Source organism: Macaca mulatta, chromosome 1 (assembly GCF_049350105.2).
Source record: "Macaca mulatta isolate MMU2019108-1 chromosome 1, T2T-MMU8v2.0, whole genome shotgun sequence".
NCBI classification, from domain to species: domain Eukaryota; kingdom Metazoa; phylum Chordata; class Mammalia; order Primates; family Cercopithecidae; genus Macaca; species Macaca mulatta.
Genome location: NC_133406.1, coordinates 192,054,228 through 192,067,542, shown reverse-complemented (window position 1 = coordinate 192,067,542; position 13,315 = coordinate 192,054,228). Strand labels below are relative to the sequence as shown.

General features: G+C 44.2%; 1 protein-coding gene and 1 long non-coding RNA gene across 8 annotated transcripts in view; one reads left to right on the top strand and one right to left on the bottom strand.

The window, feature by feature from the left end:
• BEND5 (BEN domain containing 5) overlaps positions 1-13,315 on the bottom strand; it is a 1,441,067-nt gene that overhangs the window by 15,167 nt on the left and 1,412,585 nt on the right. The gene's annotated exons all lie outside the window — the stretch shown is intronic.
• LOC114672394 (uncharacterized) lies at positions 1,758-11,487 on the top strand. Its single transcript, XR_013402216.1, has 2 exons — positions 1,758-9,094; positions 10,593-11,487. It is a non-coding gene; the product is annotated as an uncharacterized LOC114672394 (long non-coding RNA).

Below are 13,315 nucleotides of genomic sequence, written 5' to 3'. Positions count from 1 at the left end.
CAAGTTAAGAAACTTAAACTTCTATTCTGTAGGCAATAAAAGCCAACGAACATATATGGGTTGTATTTGTCACTCATTTAGTCAATGTATATTTACTGATCATCTACTATGTTTATTATGTTCAGGCTTTTTGGAAGGCTCAGGGTATACTATGGTTAAAATCAAAGAAGACAAAACCAAGACAGTGGTTCTTAAGTCTAGAAGCAGAGATAAATAGCGAGGTAGTAAAACAAACCAACCAAAAAAACCACACACACATATTGCACTTAATATAGTACTATGAAGAAAATGCACAGAGTCTGTACCTGCAGATAATGCAGGCATGGGAAGGCCTCTCTGAGGAAGAGATATGAACTGGGAGTGAACAGTGACTGCAGCAGTACCTATGAAGAGGGAAGGGTGTCTGGGAAGGGTCCTCAGCTGAAAGACAGAAACTGGAAGAGGGCTGGCGGAGGGTGATGGGCAAGGGCTAGATCACCAAGACCTCTGGGCCACCTTAAGGAGTCTGGACTTTCTTGGTGAATGGGAAGCTACTGAAGAGTTTGAAGCAGGAAAGTGACACCATCTTATTTTTATTTCCAAAGGTCACTGCTGCACTAAAAGAGAAGGCAAGAGTGGAAGCAGGCAGAGTAGCCAGGGACGACTGCAATGGTCCAGGAGAGGACAAGGGAGACCCCGGCTGTTCAGAGGCAGTAGAGATGGGGAGACATATTTGTGGGAAGAGCCAACAGGACCTGCTGCCAGGTTGGATGTGGGGCCCAAAGGAGAGGAAGGAGTGAAGGATGACTCCTTCATCTTTGGCTTTAGCAGCTGGGTCAATGGGGTGCCCTGATCTGGCATTTGAAAGAATGAGGCAGTAAGAGCTCCAGGGGAGAGAGTAGGAGGTCAGTTCAGAGCATGTTGGGTTTGAGCTACAAGACATTAAGTATCCAGGGTCTGAATCAGAAATGGGAAAAAAAATCAGAAAATGGGAATTGTTTCTGAATTTTCAGCTCTTTGGGATTATTCATGCTACAAATTCTTGCTGACTGTGCAGTGTGTTCCATTCTGCTCAGCTCTCCACCTCTTCCTCTCTGCTCTCAGGGTGTCCCAAGGGCTTTAGGAGAATGGCAATAACTGAAGGATCCTCTGTTCTCCTGTCTCAGGGCCTCAGATCTGGGGCCTTGAGTGTGCACACAAGTGGGAATCAAGAGACCAACATGGTTTTCATCATTAACTAGCCATGTGACCTTGGGCCATTTCCCTTCACTGGGCCTAACTTCTCTGTGGGTAAATGTGGTCTCTCGAGTCCTTTTTCAGCTAACACGGTATATTCAAGCAAAGCCTTCAATACAATAAGCTTATGAGAAATCCTATCCTCATTCTTTCATTCACAAATATATATGGAGAACTGATCATGTGCCGTTATTTTAGACACTTGACATATACAGTGAACAAAACTGACAAAGACCTCTGTCTTTATGGAGTTCAAATTCTAGCTATGGAAAACAAGCTGTAGACCTAATAATACATGTGTAAATTATATAGAATGCTGGAACGTGGTAAGTGCTATGGAGTAAAGATAAAGAATAGGGTAAGGGGAGGGCTGGGGACAAGGAGAAGATCACAGCATTAAGTAGAGCGCTCAGAGAGGCCTCCTTGAGAAGGTGGGGTGGGGATGGGCTTGGGGAGGTGAAGGTGCTGGCCAGCATCAAAGCGGAGTTAATCCTCCTCATCTGAAACACAGCCCTGACCGGTCATTTCACAATTAGACTCTTGCTAAATCCAACCCAATCCCAAACTGGGGATAATAATCAACCTCAGGGATGAGTCCTCCCTCGTGAGGTCAGGAACACCTCTTTCATAGCAATGGCTGTTTTTTGTCTGCAGGTCCAGGTCCTCTTCGCCTCCCAGAGCAGCTTCGGCGGAGACAAGTCTCACACACATCCTCTCGTCTGGCCTGTGGCCTCCCTTCCCTGCCCTGCTCCTCCCCTTGTGGACTCATCTCTGAAGCCTTCTTCATACTTCTCACTCCCTGCAACTCTTCTAGAACCCTCAGCAAGTTCAGCTGGCCTAACTGCACTAAAGGGTGCTGAGCTCTGCCCCGCTCCTCAGACATAATATCCCACTTCTCCTTTCCCCCTACTTGTGGGCCATGGCAGCTCTGGTTACCATCCCTATTTTGCAGATGAAAAATCAGAAGTCACTTGTCTGATGAGTCACATCAAGTATTGGCACAAGGAGGATTGAAACCCATTTGTTCATTTATATATTCATATTAAGTGGTTTCTATGTGACAGACACTGTTCTAGGAGCTAGGATACAACAAAGAGAAAACAGACATATCTCTGTCCTCATAAAGGTCTTTTCTTGCCATTATCCTGCTTCCAAATAAGAAAATTGAACTCCTACCTGCTCCGTGTTTGGAAACTCCCACCTAGAATTCATTTTCTGCTCATACTCCTGCCCCTCCCAGCAACAGATGATCACCATTAAAGGGGGAAGATTAATTGTGCAGAGGGATAGGCCAAGGAAAAGTGATTTCTCTTTGGTAAGGCTGACAGCACTGCTAGAATATTAAAAGGCACCTGCCTAGGAGCCTCTAGGGAAGGCCAGAAGAAAAATGTGACAATGAAATAGCTTTTGTCTCTGCCTCCCTACCAATCCTCCCACAGTGTCGGACAAGTGCATGACTAAACAGATGAATCCTTCTCTGAAGCGCAGTGTGGAGGCTGCCGATGTAATTGCAGAGTCCTTTCCCATTGCAGGCAAGTCCGGGGGCACCCCCTAGGTAAGAAGACCTGTAAAGGAGAGGAGAGGGAGAGAGGAAAGGGAGATGGAGAAAGAGAGAAAGCGAGAAAGAGAGAGAGATGGATTAGAGAGTCAGGGATGGACAGCAGGAGAGAGGAAGAGACAAAGAGGCCGCAGAGGCAGAGACTAGAAGCGAAAGAGATGCAAACCAACAGAAAAATACAGAGAAACTGGTCAGGATGAAGCAAGAAGATAAGGAGAGAAGGATAATCAGAGAGGCTGAGAGAGACTCAGGCTTGAAAACTGAGAAGAAATGGGGTGGGGGCAGAGAGAGAAAAATGGAGCAAATGACAGAAAAGGAAAGAATCAAACTGAAAGAGGCGTGAGAGAGATACAAATGTAGGCAATAGGAGAAGGGAGGGAGAGGGGAAGGAAAGGCAAAAGATGAGATAGAAAGAGACAAAAGGAAAAAATGCAGAGAAGCACAGCCGCAGAGGACAGACTGTAAATGAGATGTGTAAGACTGAAATAGCGACAGGAACAGTGAGAGACTGAGAAGGACTGAGAGAAGAAGGTGGAGAGACACAGACGGGGACGGGAAGTGAGGCCTTTTTTGATGGGCGAAATGCAATTCCACAGAGTAGGTATTTCCTGAGAGGCTCACTTCACGGAGGAGGCTGGAGATGAATGCTTATACGGAAATTGTGGGAAGAGTGTCCAATTCATCACAGAATGAATTAAAGTTTGGGGTAAGTATAAGGCTCGAAATTAGTTTTCCATTGCCACTGTAACAAATCACCACACACTTAGTGGCTTAAAACAACAGACATTTATTCTCTCAATTCTGGAGGCCAGAAGTCAGAAATCAGTTTCACTGGGGCCAAACTCTAGGTGTCACAGGCCTGCATTCCCTCCACAGGCTCTGGGGAGAAAACAGAGAAATAGTTGGTTTCTGGTGGCTGCTGGCATTCCTTGCTTGTGATCACATCATTTCATCTCTGCCCCCATGGTCACATTGCCTCCTCTCTCTTTAGTGTGTCAGATCTCCCTCTGCCTCTCTCTTCTAGGGGTACATGTGATCGTATTTAGGACCTACTCAGATGATCCAGGATAGTCTCAACCTTCCATCTGAACAGTCTTAACCATAACATTTACAAAGACCTTGTTTCCATATAAGGTATTATTGATAGGTTCTAGGGATCAGGAACTGAATGTCTTTGGGGTCATTATTCAGCCTATTCCACACTGCCTGAGAGTTCATCGGCTTAGCTAAGAGCTGGCATATGAAGCGTCCTGGCATACCCAGGACGAAGGTGCTGGGTGTCAGGGGTGGAATTCTGGCTCTGTGTGAGACACCTTGTTGGGTGCCCCACCAACTCCACCCCACCTGACCTACACAAGCATCAAGTGGATTTACCAGGACTCAGACCCAGATATGTCTAATTTCAGAGTGCTTTTTGCTGGCATTATTTGCTGCCTCTCAAGGGCAATGTTGCCTACTTTACCTCTTTAACATAGTAAATCTGCTCCTCCCCTTCCTCCACTGCTATTGCATTGTTCGGATCCTTGTCTCTTATCTGAACTATTGCTTTAGTGTCCTAATTGGTCTTCTGGCTTCTGGTTTCTCTCCATTATTGCTGAGAATGATGTTCTCACAATTGCTGACCTTGTCACTTCCTGACCTACAACCCTACACTGTCACCTCCAAGGTAAGATCTAAACTCAGACCTGGCTTTCATGGCCTTCCATAAGCTCCTCTAAGCCTTATCTCCTGACACTGTATTCCATTGTGCGTGTATTTAGAAGGCCAGGTTTAAAGTCCACAAAGCGTGGGTTTTAATCCTGGCTCCTACATGTTTAGCTGTGTGAACCTGGGCAGGCTGTTTACTGTCTCTGAGCCTTAGTTTCCTCATCTCCACAATAGATAATGCTTCCTACCTCAGGATTATTGTATTGATTAAAAATTATATATCCAAGGTACCCAGTACAATGCTGGTATGCAGTAGCTTTTTTATTATCATTACTACATATGAAACTGTCATCTCCAACAAAGTATGAGCTCTTTAAGGACAAGAATGTGTCACGTTCACATTTGTTTCCAGAGTTATTTAGCACGTTAGGCCTAAGAACAAAGATAGGGAGAAAAAGTAAGACTAAAACAAATCAAGATGAGAGAAAGATAAAGAAAAGGACAGAGAGACAGAGGCAGGGACAGATGAAGAAACTATTTGTAAAATTCTGTGTTTTCTGGATGTTCGGTATAACACCTTGTAGGTTTCTTCCACGCTGTGTGCCTCGGTTTCCTCTCCTGTAAAATTGGCGGGCAGTTGAACTCGATGATCTCTAGTTCTAATTCTCACTCTCTGCTCTAGCCTGGGAAAAGTGTTTCCCTGGAGCAGGGGATACCCTTTCTGACCAAGCCGATGAGAGGCAGCTTCATCAGGTGCCCAGTGCTGCCCACCACCCTAATGGGGTCTTTTGAGGAGAAGCCAGGTTAGAGGCTGGTGGGCTAGAACAGATGGAGAGCTGACCTCAGTTATAATGTGCCTGATTCTGGATGGGATAACCCTGGCGGGCATTTGGACTTTAGACCACATTAGGCAGGTTGCTGTTATTCATTTACTCATTCATTCATTCTTTCTTTATTTTTCATTCATTCATTTATTTTTGAGACGGAGTCTTGCTCTGTCACATAGGCTGGAGTACAGAGGCGCGATCTTGGCTCACTGCAACCTCTGCCTTCTGGGTTCAAGTGATTCTCCTGCCTCAGCCTCCCTAGTAGCTGGGACTGCAGGTGTGTGCCACCACGTCTGGCTAATTTTTGTGTTTTTAGTAGAGACGAGGTTTCGCCATGCTGACCAGGCTGCTCTCAAACTCCTGACCTTGTGATCCGTACGCCTCAGTCTCCCAAAGTGCCGGGATTACAGGCATGAGCCAATGCTCATTCATTATTTATTACTCATTGATTCATTCAGCAGATAAGTTATCAATCACCTCTTCTGTGCTGGGCCATGTAATAGGTATATAGAACATTCACACTGGCTATGTAGAGTAAACAAAACAGGGATGGCTGTGCTCTCAATCTGTTTAGAGTCCAGGTACTATTGACATGTTTGGCTAAAAGATTCTGTGTTGTGGGGACAGTCCTGTGCATTGTAGGGTGTTTAGCAGCATCCCTGGTTTCTCCCACTAGATGTCAGCAGCATCCACCTCATTGTGACAACCAAGTGTGTCTTCAAACATTGCCAAACATTCCCTGGGGCAAATGTACCTGTGGGTGAGAACCACTGGTGTAGCGGTTGTACAGTATCTGGTGGAGATGCAGCAAGTGACATGAGAGAGGTGGGCCGGATCTTGACTGGGAAGGGTCTTGGCTTCCCTACTTGGAAACGAGTAATCCCTGAATGGATCCCTGGAGACAGGGAAGGGGAGAGGGATCCACTCACAGGCTGCATTAATCTGGTAGACTGTTATCTAACCACCCTCCTCATTACTTGGGCAGGGAAGAGTGTCCTCCCTCCATTTCTAGCACACCTCAATACCCAAGATGCCTCTCCCTTCTCTACTTGCCCAAGACTGCTGGTATTTATAGCTTGTCTGTCTAACTCAGACCCACTTCTCACTCAAGAGGGAAATTAATCTCTCTCCAGATCCCACACTATCACTTGCCTCATGGCTTCCTCATTCGCCTGCTCTTCCAATCCAGGCACCAGCAATTTCCCAGCTGTGCCTCCCTTTCTCCACTGACAGTTGACCATGGCTCTGAAAATTGGCTCTTGGAATCAGTTGTGCCTGCCCAGCTGGGCCCCAGCTCAGCAGTGCCTGGGACTTTGATGCAGCTCAACCTGAGAGGGGGCTCTGCTTTTCTGAGAGATACTCAGCTCCTGCTTGTCTCACATATATTTTTAGAAGCTTCAACTGGATGCACAGTTAAAATGAGACTGAAGACCAAAGTAAATATTTGCATAGCAGGATCTTGGAGTGGCAGGGAAGAGAGAAGAAAGAGAGGAGTTCTGATGGGCCTGGCTTTAGGCCTCAGCTCTGTTTCTGAGTATTTCTGCACTTGCGTGGGGCAAGTATCCTCTAGGTATCAGTTTTCCAATCTGTAAATTTGGAGGAGGGATTAGCTTGCGGATGAAATGTTTTGAAACATTTCAGCTCTGATGTTCTGTGAGCCTCTATATCAGAAGGGCCATTAAGGGGTTCCTGAACCCTCTGATACTACAGACAAACTGTGTAAATTTTCTGGGGAAAGTATTCAGAATTTTCTATAATTTTCAGAAAAAAATCAGCATCTTCTAAAATGTTAAGAATCTCTGCTCTAGGTCTATGGATAGAGATAATTGAGTTTATCACCACCTTCCTGGTAATATTCCTTCTTCTCATTTTCTGACCTGTTCCCTTGTTATAGTCTGACTCCTCTGGGATTAGTGAGAATCTGGCAGAGTGTGGGGGAGTAAAATCAAGTTAGACTTGAAATGGAATGAAAAATATGAAGAATCTATCCTGAGTGCATCTGCACTAACTTAACTAAAAAACCTCAAAGAGTCTGGCGGCCCAAGTCTGCTGCAGGGGTCAAAGAACAGTTCAGCAAAGATGATCCCTAGGAGCTGACTGCAAAACTCAGCTGAAATCTGGGCCATTCTGTGGGTGAGAATTGGGGTTCAGTCTTTTTCTGGGAAGCATCAAATCCTGGGCTCAGAACTTAAAAGACCCACTATAGGGTTTGCTGGAGGGACAGGACATGGGGTCCTCCACCTTTAAAAGAAGCCCACTCTCCTGCCCTTGTGTCTTCACCCCTGATTGGGCCTGAATCTGAAGCACTTACATGGATGAATGGAATGAGCAATGTCCTGTGAATCAAGAGACCTATATTTGAGCATCAGCTTTCACCAAATGCTGTATGCCTTGGGCAGCCTTGGGCAGGTCACTGACCCACTCCTGGGCTTCAATTTCTCCATTTAGACAATAAAGAGGAATTGGCTTGCTTCACAGTTTCACCAAAGAATGACTATTATTATAGTGACACTCCATTATAATACCTCATTATTGGCCATTTCCTTGCATTTATTCCTCATTTTGAGACATCCTTGTTATATTTCAAGCAAACCAGCAATGAATCCCATGCCTAGGAAGGGTGTGATGATAAACTTAAATCCCAGTCTTTAGGACCCTCCTGGCTCTAACATTTTATGATTTTTTTTCCTGCTCTGATGTTACTTTCTTTTTTAACTGTTGTTTTGAACTTAAAACTTAGGGAATGAAATTAATGTTGATGGCCATGGACTATTTTCCAGGCACTGTGCTAGTTTCATTTATTACAAGCAAGGTAGATTTTGGTATCCTTGTGTTATAGGTTAGAAAACAGAGGTTCAGAGATGTCACCTTTCTAATACCACTCAGTTAGCAAGCGGACGGTTAGGACTTAAACTCGGGTCTGTCCTACTACAAGGCCTGTGGCTTGAAAAATTATTTTTATGCTATAATTCTTTATTGTTTTAACTTTCTTAAAATTAATTCATTTATTCAATATTTATTGAGTACCTGCTGTATAAGGTACTGTACTAGACGCTATGGGTTTAGAGATGAGAAATCAGTCTGTTCTTGAGCAGCCTTTAGAGAAGATACGTAAATAAAAGTTGCAAGTTAGGGCAATGACACTATGGCAGAGGGAAATAAGGGAAGTCAGGGTGCAAAAAGTGGGATTTAGTATTGGAGACACCCTGGAAGCTTGTTAGAATAGGAAACACCTGAGCTGAATGGCGGGGGTAAGATTGTCTTTTTTTTTTTTTTTTTTTTTTTTTACTGAGATAACTCTTCATTAAACAAGTTAGTCAACAATTAATTCAGAATCTATGATGTACCAGATACTTTTCTAGTTTCAGGAACACAATTGCATACAACGACCAACTCTTGTGGAGCTCACAAGGGAAGAAAGGCAGTAAACCAACCAACAAATACAGTATAAGATTGAAATCCAGGTGACTTGGAGGAAAAGTAAGACTTGGCCAGGTAAAGCTGAATGGCATGAAACGGCATCCTGAATAAAGGCAGAGGCATGTGCAAGCATGCTGAGGCATGACGATCCCTTCAAAGATGTTTGTCATGGCTGGAATATCTTCTAAAAGATGAAGAAGGAAGTAAGAGAAAAATGCAAGCACAGATCATAATGAATGCCTTGTGTGATGTTATGAGTATGAACTTTCTTCTGCAGATAATGGGAAGTCAGGGGAGGGTTTTAAGAGACAGAGACACAATGCTCAAATTTGTTTCTAGGGTGATTTCTCCTGTGACCCTGGTGAAGGGGGATTTGGAGGGGACCCAGACTACAGACAGGAGGAAACATCCTGGTCCAGGGAGAATGGTGAGTGGGCCTGAGCTCAGGCACTATCAGGGGAGTTGTAAGAAGGACAAAGAATTGGAAATATTTGTCTAGTAAGAAAGATGATACTTGGGTGCTAGAAGAGGTGACTAGACTAGGAAAAGTATCAAGAACAGCATACCAGGTTCCTGCCTTGGAGAACTGTATGGTGGTGTCCCCATCGACCTTGGGTAGGAAGTCTAAAGGTGGCAGGGAGCTCTGTGTTCCCTAGAGTACTTTCCATCCCACCTTTCTTAGTAGTAATGTTGCCTAATTTTATTTTACTGTACCGATGTGCCAAGTGGCTATTATGATTCCTATAGTGAATCTCCATTAAAAGGACCAGTTACTGCAATTTTCCTGTATCTAATGCTCTTCTGCGGATATGTCAAGCAAAGCTGACAATGATCCCACTCACAGGATGGGTATGAGGCTGGCCTTAAACTGCCCATGAGGCCAACATATTTATCCAGTCTTTAGGACAGAATATGTTTTCTCTGGAACTTTTCCTTTCTCTTCCATTCTCACTCCCCCATACCTCTGACGGGCCAGCTGGCCTGTCTGTCTGACTGCCTCCTTCTCTTTTATATATGCTAATCAGGATCCACTCACTGTCAGGATATAAAACATGCCTGTTCCATGTCTCACTCCATCCTGCTCCATTTTAGTAACAATAAGAACAAGCATATTATATCCCATGTGCTCATTCATCCCATGGACAACAGGATTTCTTAAAACAGTTCTATGCCGTTTGTCATGTTTCCTCTGTGGCAGGGCCTCTGCCCAAAAGACTGTTCCAAACCCCCTGCCTTGTTGCCTCTAAGTAAGTAACTCCTACTAATTCTTCAGACGTCAACTCCACTGCCACTTTGACAAGAGAGCCATCCCTGACCTCTGGGCTGAGTCAGTCTGCCATCCTGTACTCTCCCAGAACTTCCTGGCACTCCTTCACAGTTCTGTCACAGTGGTAACTTTACATTGTATGTGTAATTTTTGATAAATATCTATTTCTTTTTTGTTTTGTTTTTGAGATGGAGTCTCACTCTGTAGTCCAAGCTGGAGTGCAGTGGCACGATCTCAGCTCACTGCAACCTCCACCTCCTGGGTTCAAGCGATTGTCGTGCCTCAGCCTTCCAAGTAGCCGGGACTACAGAGGCACGCCGTCAAGCCTGGCTAATTTTTTTGTATTTTAGTAGAAACAGGGTTTCACTATGTTGCCCAGGGTGGTCACAAACTCCTGAGCTCAGGAGATCCTCCTACCTCGGCCTTTCAAACTGCTGGGATTACAGGTGTCAGCCACTGTGCCTGGCCAAATACCTGTTTCTTTCACTAGGCTACCAAGTTCTGTGATTGCAAAAATGATGTCTGCTTTGTTCACCATAATTTCCCCTGTGCTTAGCAGTGTCTGGCACATTAGGTGTTCAATTAAATATTTGCTATGTGAAACAATCAATATTGCTAATGGCAGGAATTTACATTAGCTTCTGTTTCTTCTTCCTAGGCCAAGATTATCTCAGGATTTCATGAAGAGGAGAAATGGAGGTCATTTCCTAGAGATTAATGGAGAATTTGATTGTGAGAAGAAAATTGTTTAAGGAGCAGGGGTGGGTGTGGAGGCAAATGTCACACACTCCAGAAGGTAAAGTGAGCTGGCTCTTCCCCTCTTACTCCTTGGAAAGAGGGAAAGCTCATCAGAGCCAGGACCCTGGAAAAGTGATGTGATGAAGAGAAGGAGGCCCTGAATAGCACCATCTGAAAGGCATTTCCAAGGAAGCCAGGGATGTGACTCTGTCTTGGTTGCAGAGATCAAAAGGTTTTGTGAAGGAAGCAATGGCTCTCTAGCCCCCTTCTGGGTGAATTCTGGGGTAGAGGGATCCGGTTCCTTTGATAACTGGTTAGTTATAGCTATAGGGTGAAGCCAGTTGAGTCATATTGGTCTGGGCTTCCAGAGACACAAGGTCTTCTTGAACCATAAGCTCTCTGAACAATGCCCCACCTAGGCAGAGCAGAGAACCCTGAACTTTTGCCTGGAGAGAACAAAGAAGTGCACGTCTTGGGAGCCACCAGACCTGGGACTACCCATTGGACCCCTAACCTCCACTGTTCTTGGCCTGTCTCTCTTTCCCATTAGATTGTGAGTTCTTTGAGGACAGAGACTACCTCTTCTCCATCCTTGTTTCCCTAGCCTAATACACCATCAAATAATGCTGCAGAAAGAAAAAGTAAAGGAATAAATAAATAAACCTTAGATAAGTGGTCCATCCACTAATCCTCAATTCCTGATTAGTAAAATGAGAATAACAATAGCTACTAACAAAAGTATTGTGTAGACTGTACGACTTAATGAATGTGAAAGCACCTGGTATGGAATTTAACATAAAATAGATAATCAAAAATACATTATCCTCTTTGTTTCGACTTTAATCACACATCCTCCCTTTAAGTACTCACTGAACTTTAGTGACTTTCATATTTTCTAGCCTTAACTTTACAGTGCATCAGTGGTTAAAGAATCATAAAATATCAGAGCAAGAGGGCACCAAAAGTGGACATTTGTCTTGCTTTGTCTTGTTTTATTTTCCTGCTCTTAATGTATTCCCTCTCACACACATCATTTTCCTGTATTGAGCCCCCAATCTCAATTCCGTGACTCAGGAGGAGCTGACCCCATTCAGACTCTGGGGATGGAGTCAGCCCAATGGTGGCCAATCAGAGCACTGATATACCTCTTTCCACAGTGATTAGTGAGGTATGGCATGGCCCATACCTGACTCAGTTCTGGGACTTGTGAAACAGGGAGTTACCCTTACACTGAGAGGCTGGGATATCCACCAGGAGCTTCTGGCAGCCAATTTGCTTCTAGCAGGGGAGAGCTGGTTGAATAATGAAGCCAATGCTTAAGAAACAGTGCTGAGGGGTTGAGGACAGAGAGCTTCAGACTAAGCCTTGATGATGCTGAGTCCTTAGATCCAGCAATGCCTGAAACAAGTATCCCTTTGGACTTTTGAGTTTTATGAGCTAATTAATTTTCCTTTTTATTTAAGTCAGTTTGAGTTGGGTTTTCTGTCCCTTGCAACCAAATTTTGGCTAATACAAGATGTTGGAGTTTGTTTCATCACACCTCTTAATTTTATAGATGAGGAAGAGATGTGCAAATCACATGAGCAGTTTTTACACACACCAATTTTCCAAATAACTATATTGCTTCAATTCCTTTTATCCTTACTGCTGACCAGAACAGGGACAGGTTGTTCTTACACCTGAATAGGGTCATAGAATATTATTGATTTTGGTCACAGAACGCCTAATCTTTCTGTAACAGAGCAAATTTTTAAATTCAAGTCCTTGGGAATCAGTTTTGTTTTGCATTACAATGTTTTTATCCCCCAAGCAGAACTGCTGATGGCTATCCTTTTCCTTCCACACAGCATAATCAGCAGCAATTAATTACAATCACAAGGAGACAGCAGAAATGAACAGAGCATTAATTGGACAGAAGTAATCAAAATCTCCCTTAGCCCACAGTTAGTACCTGTATGCAGGAAGATGTGAGGAGGCACATGCATGTGTACACACACACAAACATACACACACCCTACAGTCAACCAGGGAATAAGAAGAGGATATAGGATGAGCATCCTCTCTCATCAGCATGGTACAGTAGAAAACAAATCAAGGACTTTGGAGTCACAAAGATCCCACCACTAACCAGTTGCTTAAACTTAGCTTTCTCATTTGTAAAACAAAGATACACAGACCTACTTCAAAGTGGATGAGAATATTAAATAAGAGTATTATGTGTAAAGCACTTTTTACTGGTATGTAGCAGGAACTCTATACCTTCTAGTTCTTTTTCCCTCCACATCAAACACCTTTTGTGGCTGGTAGAGAATGAAGACCTAATAAGATCGGAAATTTTAGACCCTCGGATGTTCTTAATTCAGCCTAACCAATTTGATCATCTCCCCTAGACCCTCTGCTTAATCCTACACCATTCCCCTTTCCCAGTCTCTGCCCCCTGTCCCACATTCCTGCTTCCTCTTGCCTCTTTGCCTCTTTCCCCTCTGGGTTGTCAATTCTGGGAGGGCAGCTTGGTATCCCTGTTGCCCCTCACGGGACCTGACACACAGTAAACAATGAGTGGACATTTGTTTAATAACTATTGATGGAGTCTGTGTCTGTGCTTATGTTCTCCTTCCACCCGCAGCATCCAGCCCTTCTAAC